Here is a 14,993-nt window from a genome sequence, read left to right on the forward strand (position 1 = left end):
TTAATGTGGCTTGTGGTGTCATTTCTTGTTTCCAAGAAAGCCGCAATGCTGTTTCTCATGAAAGCAGTAAGAGCAAGATTACATCAACCACAAGCTAAAACATGGCATCATTATTTTAACAGTAGCCTGCCAAGTTATTTGGTTTTAATCTGTTCTTAAACACAGCAGAGAGGATTGTCACAGTACCTGCTGACTACATAGTATGTGAATTTTAAAATGAAGATAAGATATTTAAGATCTGCATTAATATTTGATGACAGCTAAGAGACCTGAACCTCCTCTCTGTTTATTGAACAGTTAGGCAGATATGTTGGGTAGAAAAGTTTGGAGATGTCAGTCAAGCAATATAAAGACCTTTCTGGGAGGGTGCAACAAGCTTTACATGCATGAAGAGTTTTCATTTCTTCTTAGTGAAGTATATCTGAGTCTGCATGTGGACCCTTATTTGTCAGTGTCGTGGTTTTTAAGCCACTTAACTTTTTTAAGTTATCCAGCGAGGGACAGTCCAGCATTGCACATAATCCCCCTGCCCCGCACGTACCAGAGGATGTGGGGTTTTTACACTGCCTTTCATGCTAGTGGCAATTCCTTCCCTGCTCCATTGCAGGATTAAATGTGCTAACCACCCATGGCATGTTCTATGTGGTGTTACTCTAGTGTTTGATGTACCTCTCTGACTCGTGCTTTGGAAGTGACAGGGAGCACTTGGGATCACATGCAGATAACAGTGCTAAATGCAGCTATTTTCCCTGCTTCTCATGTGTGGGTGCCACCACTAGGCTGATGCTATAATGTTTAGCTGTGTACTAAGTTTTGTATCGGCATCAGCAACTCAGGAGGTGTGCATGGCCAAAGCCATGGTACCCAGGTGTAGGTTGAACAGGCAGACATGCTCACACTTACCAGACATGCTTACTGACAGCTGAAGGTATGCTTCCAATTTTTTAACTTTTTAAACATGCCTACTCTGTATTTTCTGAGACAGAGTGGGTTCACACTGCTTGCAGTCTGAGCAAATATCTGGGCATATGTGGTTGCCAAAGTGCTGAGCCTGACAGTTTCAGTTGGCAGCACAGATTTCTACTCACATAGATTTGTATTAGCTATTGGTACAGCAATAGTGTCCTTTCTAGGCTGCATGTTTCTACTTTAGGTAAATAGTTTACTTTGTGAAGTCCCAAGACATTGCAGTTGACCCTTAAACACGTACTTTTAAAAACCTCTGCTGTTACTTCATGTTTTGCAAAGAGCAGGCTTGTCTTATAGAATTCTAAGTAGCCATCCACAGCCTAGGGATTACACCAGAAAGTAATTGCTGACTGAAGACTGTTTGAAAAACCTTTTGCCTTTTAAATCATTTATTTAGAGAAGCAGTGAAAATGCCACAGTTGAATTTTAATACCTAGGCTACCATCACTTTTTTTTTTTTTAATGTTTAAGTTGTTTTGAATCAGAAACCTTAGATGCTGAACTTTATTGTTTTAATCAAGAGAATGAACAAAAGCCTTTTTTACACATATAAATGCTCCTAATTAAATGCTTTTGGAAAGTGGGTCAAGCTGAACAGCAACAAAGCACTCTCTTATTCCAAAATAAGTCTGTTCACATATGGAATTATTCAGAAACAGCTCTTAGTACTTTAAAATTCCCAGGCAGTGTTAATCTGTCTTATCTTTCAAATGCAGGCAAGCTCTATAGTTTTCCTTCCCCATTCCTGTCGTACTGCAGATTCAAAATACATTGGATGTTAAAATTTTTCATCACTTGATTAGTTTGTTACATCACCTCTGGAAGAAGAGATTTGTTAGTATATCTTTAATATTAGAAATGTTATTTTCACATATAAGCAAGTAAAAGCAAACATTATTTTGATTGGGATGTACTCTTTCAGATGATTATGTTGAATTCTTTGTGATCTTTATTATTAGTAAATTCAGCTTTCTGTACATTGTAGTTTCCTTTCCTGATGTATACAATATCTCAAATAACATATTGCCCACAATCCAGATTATGGTTACACTATTTCCTTCTTCTAGTTGTCTTGCAGTTAACTAGTCAGAGCTTCTCATTTTTATGTTTTTATTCCCAGAAATATGCTGAATATCTGGTTTAACTTTATTCACAATTCATTGCCAGGACTGGTTTGACTGTACTTAGTCATTACCTCTAGTCTTGAGATAGCTTTTCTTAATTTTCACAAAACACACGAAAGTATGCTGTGTCTCCAAATGGAGTTTAAAATATTATAGTACAACTCTTTCTATATAGGCATAAAACCCTAAATATTTCAGAGAAAACCAAATTATATAATTTGAAATATAGATGTGTAAACCCTAATGCCCTAGTTATTTGAGAACTATTGCAAATATTTCCCATATAAAGAGTCATCTGTATTTTTACTTCTTTGTATCATGATGCCTTTTATTTGGTTTTATGATCAACTTGCATAATGATATTGTGTTCATTCAGGTGCTTATGACGAATAAGGAATAAGGTTTTAGAGGTTTGGGTCTTTCTTACTGTTTATCTGCATGTTCAGTTTTAAACTCTCCACTCACTTTCAGTCCTTTTCTTCACTTCTTTCTCTGTTTGGGACTTAAGTAGTACGGGGTCAGTGGTGGTGAGGCTCATCTAATGAGATTCTAAGGAAAAGAAAATATTATTTTGGGAGAATATTGGTTTGTGTTAGTAGATTTTAAAGGTGAGAATTATAAATAGAATGTGATAGCTGAGTACAAAATATTTTTGATTATCTGGATATATTTGAACTATTTAGCTTCCCTTTTGTTTAGAGGAGGAATCTTGCCTAAATGAGTTTCTCAAACCCATGGAATTAGTCAGCTGCATAAACCTGATAAGTTTCTCTTCTTTAGCACTAGCTATTCTGACTGCTGAATTTCTATTTCAATACTTTTGTTTTTATGGTTTATTTCATATAGCAGAAGAATCTGTAAGGGTTTGTGTTTTGTCACATGTATGTATTTTCAATGTAAATTTACATTTGTGCAAATTCAAGTGTAATGATCTTGTCAGTGCAGTTATGTTAACAACTTTGTACTAGTAGGGCAATTACAATAAGAAATCTGCACATCTTCAGACTCTTTTAAGGGCTGTTTTCCCAAGCAAATTTAGGTCCACAGTGCTGGCGCCCACAGTCTCTTGCACTGTGAAATATAACATGTATTGAATGTATGTACCTGGCTAAAAAGTGCATTTCATAGGTTGAAAAGTCATTCTGTTTTGTATTAAAGGAGGGGGTTGTTACATATCCTTGTGTATAAATAAAATTTACAAGTAAAAAAAAAAAAAAAAAGTTTTAGATTAATATCTTTTGTAAGAATTTGGCCCCAGAATGAGATGCATCCATTTCCAGTTGTGGGGAGTCCAGTATCTCAAGAGTAGAGTCAAGAAAGTCTGAACTGACTGTTGCATTGAACAAGCCAGGCATCAACACCTCTTTGTCTTACTTTGATTTTTGACTTAGGCATCTCAACCAACTGGGATCCAAAACCTCTGCTTATGATACATGGCTACTTAAATCCGGTTTCACATTTTATTCTAAACAGGAAATACTTTTTACATACATAGTTTGCTTGCAAATTGAACTGGATATTTGGGCTTTTTTCTTCTCTCAACTTGGGGAAATTCAAGCCCCCAAAGACTTGCAAAGCCACAAATGGCAGCTTAGTGTGGAAGCTGAATGATGCACCAGTGTTCTTCAGGGAGCTTCACCAGAGCAGCAGAGAATTCAGACTTCATGGAGCCAAAGAATGAGCCCCACCCCTGCCCCAAATCAGACTCTGTAATCCTATGACTATTTTCTGGAGTGTTTAGTCTTAAGGAGGTCACAAGCACAGTGCTAAAATGCTCGCTGAACTCTTAATCTTGTGGCTGATTTAGAAAAGGGAGTGTCCAGATTCTGGATTCTAAGCCCAGGCTGTTCAAAGTGAGCCAGTTATGAACATGACTATTTCTGCTACTGGACAACAGGAGAATATGTGGGGTTTCTTCAGTTTCTGGATGCAGACACATCACTCCTGGCTAAATGCTCTGTTTGATGCTTGTCTTTTTTTGGTATTCATTAGAAACAAATTATCAATATATAGGATTGATAAATGCATATTATATTTATGAACCTCTGTGTGTGTTTCCATGTTTGCATATAGTGCACATGCATGCATGTTTACTGTAAGGTGATGCAAAACACTGCTTTTAAGCAGCTCCTTTTCTTGCTGAAATCCTTGTAATTAATTCAGCCACAGTGGTGGGCGTTTGTTCACATGGAGGAGGTTAAAAAAAGCACAGCAGAAAAGCATTGAATAATGTGGGTTTGGACAGCATTTGTCTCTGGGACTTGTATGGTGACATATATCCAAGCTGCTTCCTACCAGTTGCACAGTAGATGCCCCCGTGATAGGCTTTGGATTGACTGCAGCCCAGATGTTCATTTTATCATATATCATTAGTATATGTCTCATTGAAATATTCCTTTTCTTTGGAAACAGTTCAGAGAATCTCATACCTGAATGTCCATTTAAAGGAGCATCTTTTTTGACTGTTGCATGTCGTTATCTTTTGTATGTGAGCTTATAAATCAAGCTGTGCTAGCTTTCACATTCTTATGTAAAAGGTTCATTAGCACTTTAAAAGTTCACGTTTAACATCATAATTAAAATACACAGATAAATCCCATTTTATCAATTAGTATAAAATAGCAGTTTTAAAATCTGAACAGATGCTGGAGGTATTACCAGGTATGGAGGTATTTCTCCTCTCTCCAAAAGTATCTATCATTGCTAAGGATGAAAACAAATGTCTCTTTCCCTTCTCAAGGAGTTGTACAGTACACAGAATTTTTATAGAAATAAACAGAATGAGAACAAACAAAAGATGCTTTTTTACTTCATCTAATGCTTGCTTACAGGTGTAAATTTTGTAATGAAATGCTTTTCAATACATTGAGGTAAAGAGAATGAATTTGTAATTTCACTTAGTTGATGTTGTATCCTCTTGTTCACAGAGTGAGTGCAGAATCACATTCCCTTTTTTATGACCTTTATAAATACCACTGTGTCCTTGGAGTATAGAAATATGTGGGAATGCCCACTCAGTTAATTAAATTTTGCTCAGTTAATATAAGCATCTCAGTCTCCCAATTCTTAAATTCCTTCTTAATAATGAAAATATTTTTCTCAAAATGGCACAATTTTTGTACAAATAGGTGTTCATATATGAAACCAAAATTCCAGAACACACTTCCCTTCATATTTATAAATTTTAAATACTGAGATTGGAAGGCAATAAACATATTTCTATGTGAAAATACAAGAAAGTCTTTGAGGAGTAGTACTAGCTGGCTTATTTTCTGAGAACCTTCCAGTAAATCGCTCCTAGCTGTTAGATCACTTTTGACTCCATAGTTTTCTAGGACTTTGAGATTATGCGCTTTCAGTGTTGCAAATTTTATATTACGTAGATATCACTTCTATATCTTTTTATAGAGAAGTGATAAAAAATCACAATGCATAATCTTTGCTTCACTTGTTCTTACTTTATGTTTTACTTCTTCCAAGTATGCATAACATTTAGATTAATTGTTGTCAGTAATTTTATGTTACCTACAAAGAAACTTACCCATTTATTTAAAAATGGATGTATTTTAATTTTAAACCTATGAGCATATTCTGTTAATGTTTGAGTCCCTTGGGTAAGTCCTATAATTACATCTATATTATTTTAGTGAACTTTAATACTTTATCTCATCTCATCTCATAATTGGTGGCCAGTGAAAACTGGCAGAACTATTTGTTTAAATCAAAATTAGGAGGCTGTTGATCTGTAGCAAAGGAATGGCTGGGTTCTAGATGGTGTCTGTTAACTTTAGGGCAGGACTTGATTTTTTTGTTACTTACTGGGTTTAGAGAAGAATGTATGAAAGGAATAACAAGAATCTGTATATGACTAACCAAAATGAGTTTAGCTCACAGTCATCTGAGAAAGCAAAAGCTGGCTGGCATTCCCAGTTCTCCTTTTCTTTCCATTTAGAATGAGTTTTCTGCTTTGGTATGAAGAAAATCTTGGAGCAGAATAGCATAAGAAATGAGTCAGTGTTACTGCCTGTCCTGATCCTTTAGCAGAGTCTATCTGGCACTTCTCTTTGTGATGATAAATCTGGTAGATTCACACACAGGCAGTCATGGCAGTGTAATGCCTTTTAGTTAAAATTACACCAGCAGTTACCCAGCTTTCAATCCGTTGGTGTGTTTATGATGTGTTGGTAGACCATATGCTAGGGGGTCAACTGGAAGTGATAAATGCAGATTATTCACTACACTTACTGCAAGGATGTATTAATAATAAATGCATTTTTTGCACCTGTTTTCGAGATGAACATTTCAAATTCCATGCTCTTTTCCCCTTTCTTTTCATAGTGTAAATTAAAACAGTGATAAGAAAAATGGAAAATGAAAGAAACAGCTTATTAAAATTACAGTCAGTAAATGATTGCTGGACTAAATGTTCACAATATTCAAGAATATGTGAGCTAGATCCTGAAATATTTTGAAATGTCCTATTTCTGTATTTTTAGGAAGGAGTGAGAGCAAAGGTTGCCTGAAATAAGTTTTTTTTTTAACTGGTATACTTAGAAGGAAAAGTAGCAGCTTAGTGCATTTGTTGTCTGCAAAAGATTACTGTTTATTGGTTTTAGCTGAACGTAGATGTGAGCTTCACCTGGCATGTACTGCTTTAAGTGACATTGTGCATATCAGATGAAAGCCATGGTGCTGCACATTAATCAGATAAAACTATTCAAACAAGAGGGTGGCCTGAAGGATCGATACTTGGTTTCTATGTGAAACTCAAGGTGGCAAGCCCTTTGCTGAGGTGAATGGGTTTAGATAGCCCAAAAAGATGATATTCCTGAGGAATCTCACAGATGTGTTGTGCAAGTGTGGGATGGGAATATTTTACCTACTGACAGTGGCCAAATCCCAGGCACTGGGGGAGAATTAACTGCTTGGCAGACTAAGCTGCTTTCTCATCTCATTGTCATGGAGGAAACTAGAATTCTCTGGGCATTGACTTTGGCCTGACTTCTTGGCAATTTTGTGTGTCTATGCCAGTCAGGCTCTTAAAATTGAGGATTGATCAGGAGTGAACATGATCACTGGTCAGAGCATCCTTCTTCCTCCCTGTTACATTTACAGACCTTCTTTCTACTGTGGCTGGTCTTTTCAAAGGACTGTTGGCTGTGGAAGTAAAGGCTGTATTTAAGGATTTATTCAAATCTAGAAATTAGTTTTCTGAAAGGTTTTGAGGTTAAATGTGTGATTTCAAAGGAAATAATTAATCATTTTCTTTCAGAATATTTATTTTCTGTATAATCTGACCAAATGGATTGGTTGTGTTCCATATACAGTTTACTAAAGCAAATAGCAGCACACAAACAGATTTCAGTGAACCATATTAAGGTGCAGTCTAGCTGATGACATCAAAACCTTATTAATTGTGGTTTTTAAATGGAAGTTGTACATGGATTTCTTTAGTGACTTTATGCTACTTTCCTTTCCTTTTTTCCCCCATCAATCATAAAAACCTTTGATACAGCCTTAAAAACATAGCTGTAATGCACAGTAACCAGTATTGGTCCCTGCAATTTCTGTTCTTTAATGCTAAGTACTTGTTTGCACAGTACCAAATACCTCACTTTCACTGGCATTCAGGAATAACATGGCAAAAGGTTGAAGAATTATGTAAAGCACAGGGTATTCTCACTAGAAAGTCAGAAAAAATAACCTGTTATTACTGGTTTCCGGAATTTCAAAGAGCATAGGGCATCTGTCTATTTGACATTTAATTTTTCTTCAGACTGTAGAAATATGTATTTAAGGAGCCTTCTGTGGTTATACAATCAAGTACTGCTAAAACAAATGAAAACTTTTACAGAAAGGACCACCTTAAATATAATTTCTGTCTTGACTTGCATTCTTGCCAGCAGTTTTAACAAGCAGGGGAAAAGGAACTTTGTAATTTCTCAGAAAATTAACAAATGGGCACTGGAGCACCAGATATACGAGATCAGGGAGAAGCTGCAATACTGGGGAGTGTTGCAACAGGAGTGAGAAGGGGACAGCAATAAGGACCTCTCTGTGAAACTTTGTGCCAGCTAAATTTTGGGTACATTAAGTGAGTTATTTATGTATCTAAGTAATCCAAACCTGAGAATCATTTTAATAAAGAATGGTATTGAAGAGCAATAGATCAGTAATAAAATACTGACTGGGGTCAGTGGCAGTAGCAGATCAGATACACAAAAGTGTGGTACAGTGTCAGTGCATTTCAGTGACTTTCATGACAGTCGTTGACGTAAAAGAGTATTAGTAGTCACAACTAATTGTAATTTTTTTTTTCCCTTTTAAAAAAGTGTATTCAATTTGCTTGTTCTCGTGGAAAAACCAGATTGTTTTTTTTAACAAGAATTGTTCTAGTCTATGTACAACACTCAGAAAGAAAATTCTAACATAACATGAATAAAAAATATATGCTTACAGAAAAAAAAAAAAATAAAAAAAAATCACTGTGCTGTGTGCATGATGCATTTTATTTTAAATGTAAAAATTAGTCATGTTTGAATGGAGAACAAGGGAAGGATGTTCAAGAACAGATCTCTAACTTCTTTTTCCTGGTAGCAGGGTTTTCCAGTTCTTCAAAATAATAATTTAGAAACACTACACGTAATCAGGAAAATAAAATACTCAAAACAACATTTGGGAAAAAATAAATGAATGTCCTCTTAAAAAAGGCAAACAGGATAGTGATAATTTGTTGGAAATTAAGATTTAGCAATGTAGATGTCAGAACATAGTCATTAAACCCGTGCCACTGCCACATCTTACTCTTGTTTAATTTTTATGCACATAGGAAAACCGCCCATCATTATTTTGCTATAGTAAATAATTTGAAAGTGAGAGGAATCTTTTATATTCTCCTTAAAAGTTTCCTGGTGACCTCACAGTCAGGTTAACTCTCAGTAAGCCATCATTGGACAATAATAGCTGTAGCTACTGACCACTTCATAGAATTGAGAGATCAAAAACTAGGAACAGAACTCTTTTCAAGCCTTATTATCTCAGCTGTTCAGTTTGCCTTATTTCAGAAAGAAAAAGTATGTAAATACCAAAAGTTATCCCTTGACTTTTTTTACAGTTTATTGCACACATGGCATTTAATAATTTGTATTAAGATAAGAGAATCAGGATTTTAAAGGGTGTTTCCCTCACAATAATGAATGTATCCTTCAGTTTCTGGTCCTCATGTTTTTATATGTTCTTTAATCTTTCTTTTCCACAGAAACAGCAGGAACTACCTGAATATTGAATGAAATGACTGCTTAGGTGATCTCAGAGGCTTAGGCTTGTAAACTGAGCCTTGGGAAGACCCTGAAGTGTGAGGTGTACCCTGCCCTGGTTTTTCACAGTGTCAATTGTTATGGGACTTATCAACAGGTCTTGTATGTCAAAGGGAATGCATTTTTGTACTGGCAAGCCAGTATTAAAGTCCCTCTCCTACACATCCTCTCAGTGAGGCCAAATCACTTCAGGAATAGATGGGATACCTTGGGACATAGACACCGTAGGTGGTCACGTCCACTCTGCAAAGAAGGGTGCCATGATATGTTTGTGGTTTGCACCCATAAGTGCTGTATGGCTTGTTCTAAATGTGGCTCTGAATGCATTCCTGAGGGTAACAGCTTGTACAGTTTGCAGATTTGGTCTTGAGCCTTGCCCTCAGGTTGCATTTAAAATAGAAGGCAGGCTCATTGGTGGCTGGCATCCCAGCCTTTCCTGAAAGGTACAGTGCATTCTGGAAATGGAACTCACAGGAATAGTGGTTTGCGGTGAGTAGGAGCAAGATTCTCTCTCTAGAAGGCAGTGTTGTAAAACACATATTAATGGTGAGAGTTCCCTGGAGGATTTTAATGGGGTTTTAAAAAACATAGCTAAAATATGCACTCCTGTTTTATAATGCAAATGCCAACTCATTATCTTCTTTTTTTCTTCATCTTTTTTTTTTTGTTGTTTCTTTTTGGGTTTTTTTTGTATAATGTATGTTTCTAGGAATATTCTTAAGCTATTGAAAGAAAATAAAATACATTAAACTTAATTTAGGCTCTTAATTTAAGCTTTTTCTCCAGAAAAAATTAAATTGAAAGTGTTTTCAGAAAGATGTAATTAAAAATAGTTAGAATTATACAATACATTGCAAACCAAGTATCAGAAAGAAATGGGAGCATAGTCTGCATTGTCAAACACAGTAGGAAAATGTTTGCATATTGGCAAGTCCAACAGATCATTTATTTATCCCTTTTTTATCTTCTAAATGGGGATTGTAATTCTGATTTGGTAGGTGCTCCCAAAACAAAACTTACAGTGATATACTGTCTTCTGCACTCTGTATATGTGTGTGTGTGTTTTTATACATAGGCTTGTGAACAGCTTAGGTTCTGAGAGCAGAAATACTTTTACATTGAAATGCAGATCAGCTTTTCCTCCTCACCCACTTTTTACATAATTTGCACCACAAGCATCATCTAAAAAAAGCTAGGTTCCTTCTGATCAGCTGAACAGTATTCAGGAGCATTAAGAAGGCTGAAATTGCCTCTGCTTAAAATGAATACATTTTCATTTCTCTTAGTCTTTATCTGCTGTGAGGAGAGGGACTTTCCAAGATTCAAAACCATAATTTCTATTTGGGGAGGCCAATAGTTCTGTTTGCTGGTTTTGTTTCAACCACTTTGTTTTGGTTAATCTGAACAGCCATCCTTGATAAAGGATGGTAGCTTGCCATTCCTTACCTGGAAAAATTTTATCCCTCTGTTTCAATTCCAAAATGTCCTTCAGTTTCTCTGCCTCCCAACAAAATGAATACCAATATCTTTTGGGGCTTAGTAATTTTTAATATTGCTTTGGCTATTTAGGCCTCATGTGGCTAGGGTTATAATTCTATATCCAGTCATATGTGCCTGAAACAGCTGAAAGTTTTGCTCCTCTGCTGTAACTTCTGTCAGAAATGTACTTTGTACGTCTCACCAAAATTTTGAGAGATGTCCAAACAGAACAAATAGCAGGCCTTGAGCTAGCAAAGGACTGAAAATGTGATCAGACACACTTTTGTTACTGAATATAATATTTAAAATATTTAAGACAGACCCTATCCAGCTCTGGAGGTTTCAATGGACTTGATGGTCCCTACCCTCATCTTGGAAGTTAGAATGCTTGTAGATTGATAGTGACAGTGTGAAAAGGCCAGGGTCCTCCTTGAATCCTCTGTTTCTTCTTTGTTCCCACATTTCTGCTTATGTATTTTGTTAGTTTTGGCTAAAAGATGACTTACTATGGATGGATGAAAGAGGTCTATCACTGGTTCTGACTACTCCAGAACTGCTTAATAGATTATTGTCATCCTGACATCCATGGATTGCCAGGACTGCTTCAAAAATTATCAGTAAGAACTGTGGTTATTGCATGTTTTAACAGGAGGATTCTTGTGTTTAAGTACAAGAGGACTTTGTTCTTCTTGATACTGCTTGGTTAAACGTACCTGTGGAAAGATGAGAGCACCAGGAGCTCTGTATTCATTTAGGTACTACATAGATGTGATCTGTGTATATAGAAGGAGATTATGCTTACATGAAACTGAAAAATATATGTTAATGTTTGTTTCATTGCTTGAATATTTTTGATTGTTTGGGGTTTTTCTCTCTTTAAAGTTTTTTTTTGTTGAGAATATTTGGGAGGTTTGCCTAAAATGTTGTCTGTCTTGTTTTGATCCTGAGCTATGTGGAAGATACGGCTCATTCTTAGAAATACTTTCTCAGTGCTTAGATGGCTGTCTTCACTTATGCCCTGTAGTATTCATTTTTAATTCATTTATGTTGTAGAATATGGGTCATGTTCTTTTTTTTGCTCTGGGTTAGGCTGACAACATCGCCTCAAGTGAGGCAACTACTTAGCTGAAAGGAATTTCATTGAATATAGAAGTTAAAAATTGTTACAGTTATTTTAAAAACTTGTATACTGTCCTGATTTTTTATTTCTGCTACTGGAAGATAATTCTTTAAACAGTAGATAATCTAATTATTGTTAATAACAGAGTAGTAATAGAAAAGAATAAAAATTACCACCTACCTACCAACCTTATGCATTTAGTTTTTGAATATTACATAGCTTAAAGACAATTCTAATTTTATGAGAAACCGTGCTTTACAAATATGTTAAATATATTACACTTGTTCTTCTGAGATAAGATGACTTATCCCTGTAAAAAAATGAAATATTCATAGGATTTTCCAGTCTGATATTCTTACTTTTGGGAAAACAAACATAAAATTTCTTGAATCAAATAGTAGTTTGAATGTGAAGTAGTAGACATTTTTGTGAAGAACTTCTGCCACTGGTGAAATGACTGGTTATATGGAAAGTATGTCACATGAACTAGAACACTGAAAAAGTGCAGATTAATAGGAGCTGAATTCATACCTTTACCTGTGTGGTGAATCCAGTGGTAACTGGATTCTTTGCTCATGTGTAAGTATTAGTCTTTATAATTTAAAGAAGAATAATAAAAAAGTCATCTGTGCCTTATGTTTTATTTAATCAATGTGGTGATGAGAAACTTGCATGCTTTAACATCCTTCATATTCATATCAAATGTTAAGAACCATTGCTGTCACAAAGCTGTCTGTAATGGTGCTCAAGTGTCAGTGACTGCAGGTATCGCCGGAGAAGGTGTGCAAAATTAGGTCTTTTAATGGAAAGTAATAGTGGATTTGGTTTTTTCTAGTTTATTTTTACTTTCTGGATGCAGAAAAAATTACTTTCAAAAGCAAATTGACTGCAGTCATGAAAGGCTGGTTTTCAAGTGCACATGGAGGATTTCTCAGTGAAACTGTGGTTTTCCTGGATCTCCTGTACAGGAGATTTTGTTGTGGTTTAACCCCAGACAGGAACTAATTACCACACAGCTGCTCTCTCCCTGTTCGCTCTCACCCATGGTGGGATGGGGAGCAGAAGGAGAAAAAAGTAAAAGCTTTGGGTTGAGATAGGAGCAGTTTAGTAATGGAAATAAAGTTGTTGTTGTTGATGATGATGATAATAGTACAAAAAAGGAATAATAAAACCCACTGACAAATGGGTTGTCAGCCTGTCCCCAAGCAGTTATTGGTGCCCCCCAGCTAACTCCCCCTGCTTCATACACAGGGCACAACATTCTACACTGTAATATCCCTTTGGCCAGTTCAGGTCAGCTGTCCTGGCTGCACTCCCTCCCAGCTTCTTACCTGCTCACTGGCAGAGCATAGGAAACTGAAAAGCCCTTGACTTAGAGTGAACACTGCTCAGCAACAGCTAAAACATCAGTGTGTTACCAACATTGTTCTCATCCCAAATCCAAAACACAGAACTGTACCAGCTACCGAGAAGAAAATGGAGCTCTATTCCAGGACAGTGTGCAGATTTTCTAGCCTGTAATCCCACAATTTTTTATGTACACCTGCATTCCTTCATTATTAGCCAAAACCGTAACCCAAATGACAGATCTGTGAGATCATGTTTTGCTTATGTGTATATATGTGTATATCTGCCAATTACAACAATTAACTTTAGAAGTTGTTGCCAAATTTCTGGTAAACTAATCGGATGTAGTAATCTTGAAATATTAAATATCTACATGTTGTCAGAAATACACATCCAGATAAAGAGAGAGATAGTTTATTAATTCCCACAATGTAACAAAAATTGCAGTATGAGCCTAAGAGCCACAGGGCATCAGGGAGTCTTGCTGTTACGAATGGCTGACCATGGGTCAGTCTTCAGTACGAGTTCATTGGACACCAGAGAGCTACTTCTCATCCACGTCATGTACATTCCTTGTTGTTTAACAGAACAGTTTGTGCTGACAGCTAATTGCAGCAAAACTGGGATATTCACATAGATTTACCCTGCAAAGATGCTTTGATAGCCAAGAGCGTGTGAGCACCCCAATAGTGTTTGATTCCTTTAAATTAAAGGCACCACAAGACAAAATAAGTAGAAAACTGGGTGGTTTTTGTTTTGGTGAGTGGAAGAATACTTAAACAAAATGTATGTCTTTTCATGTGTTTTTATTGACATACTTTGGAGGAATGGACTCAGTTTTCCAAAGCCGTACAGGCTGTGATAATTTACTGTTGTTTCTCACAGTGCATGCCAAACTTTCACTCTTAGGTATTTCATCATTTATTTACTTTCAAGTCAATAATAACTGTGTTGAATAATGTTAGGACTAGTACTAATCCTTGTAGGACTGCCTTCAATTCTTCTTTATCTTTAATCACTAACTGATGTTGCATCTCGTTAGTATTTTATTACCTTAGAAAATCCTTAATTTATTACGTCCCCCAGGTGACCTTCATCACCTTCAATTGTGGTACACACCGTGTTGAGAAAGGAGGGCTAGTAACCTGGAGTGAAGGTGGCCGGCTCTATTCCTTCTGAAGTCGGTGGCAAATCCCCACCACACCCAGAGCCGTAATCCCAGTTTGTTTCTCAGCATCTCAGGCTAGGGCTGCTGTGCCGCTCCTCCAGCTGCCGGAGCAGCTGTCTTCCTTCCTAAGTCTTTTAACTTCATTTTTCCTTATAGGTGGAAAGAAAGAGAGCCCATATATTAACCATAAATACTAATATATATATATATATATATTTTCTCAGCACACGGCTGTGGAGCGGAGGGAGGCAGTGGTGGCAGGGGCACTCAGTCCCGCTGGCTGGTGCCGTATTTAAGGTGGCCAGACGGGTGCTTGTATTTTCTAGCGCCCATCCCTCCCGTAGCATCAGGACGGGAAAGGGAAGATGTGTCCTTTCAGCAAATTGGATGTCAGGGAGACAGGCGCAGGGTGCCGGTGATGCCCGGCCCCGCGGGCTGGGGTTTGGGCTGGGATTGGGGCTGGGATTGGG

The 14,993-nt window shown here is 36.7% G+C and overlaps 1 protein-coding gene across 2 annotated transcripts in view; it reads left to right on the top strand.

Moving 5' to 3' along the window:
- The window catches only part of AKAP7 (A-kinase anchoring protein 7), a 79,606-nt gene that overhangs the window by 39,628 nt on the left and 24,985 nt on the right, over positions 1–14,993 (top strand). The gene's annotated exons all lie outside the window — the stretch shown is intronic.

Source organism: Cyanistes caeruleus, chromosome 2 (genome assembly GCF_971803275.1).
Source record: "Cyanistes caeruleus chromosome 2, bCyaCae1.hap1.1, whole genome shotgun sequence".
In the NCBI taxonomy this organism is placed as follows: Eukaryota; Metazoa; Chordata; class Aves; order Passeriformes; family Paridae; genus Cyanistes; species Cyanistes caeruleus.